Source organism: Sebastes umbrosus, chromosome 24 (genome assembly GCF_015220745.1).
Source record: "Sebastes umbrosus isolate fSebUmb1 chromosome 24, fSebUmb1.pri, whole genome shotgun sequence".
In the NCBI taxonomy this organism is placed as follows: domain Eukaryota; kingdom Metazoa; phylum Chordata; class Actinopteri; order Perciformes; family Sebastidae; genus Sebastes; species Sebastes umbrosus.
The window spans coordinates 10,436,808-10,437,759 of record NC_051292.1 but is presented as its reverse complement, the minus strand read 5'-3'; positions in this window follow the sequence as shown (position 1 = coordinate 10,437,759).

The window sequence follows — 952 nt, the reverse complement described above, 5'->3', positions numbered from 1 at the left end:
ACTTTGTTAGACTTTTTTTTGTGTCTGGTTGTACATAGTACAGTGAATCATAGCATTCTAGTGCACTTGATTTAATCATTTTTAAACACACAGTACACCTGATACACTGTTAAGAATTTCCCAGTAAATAACAGTAAAGAGCTGGCAGCAGGGTTGCCTTTATGTTACTGTAAAAATTAACATTATTATACTGTCGCTGAAATTTACAGCTTTGTACTGTTAATGAAAAATACAGTTTGAACTGTTTTTTTTAATTAATTTCACAGTATTTTACAGTTAATTTACTGTTTAAAGATACGTTATATAGCTGTTTTTCACCTTTCTTTTACATTATATTACTGATTTGTTTTAATGCACTATTTAGGTTTTTACATACATTTTAATAAACATTATTTTTTGCCTAGATGAACAGACTTAGCAGGTTACAGACAGGAATAGTCACACTAAATACAATTAAAGGCACTTGTTAGGAAAAAGGCTATAATAGACTTGTTGACACTTTTCCCAAAATGTGTGTCTCTAGCTGGCTACAAGCACAGAATGCAAACCAGAACAACATGTGAGTGAAGAACAATAAAGCTAATTCACTGATTCTCCAATCATGTACAATGTACAAGCCTCACATGAGCAGATCAGGTCCCAGAATTAAAGAAAATACTGCATGAAACTGTTACTGATGATACTTTAGACAGTTGATCAGTAGTAAAGTGTTTTTTTAAGAATGCATTATAGTTCAGTTAAAAAACGGCCTATGAGCGTAATTTAACAGGTTTTCTTTTGTATTAACAGTAAAGCACTGTTTTTAGCAATAAAAGGTTAATACTGTTGAAATCCTGCTTTAAATTAACAGCAATTGTTTACAGTGTACTGTTCCATCAGGGTGGAAATGTGAGTCAGTCCTGTAGTCTAATCTTACAGCAGGCTTTGACAGGTATAGAGGCACGTGTGCAGC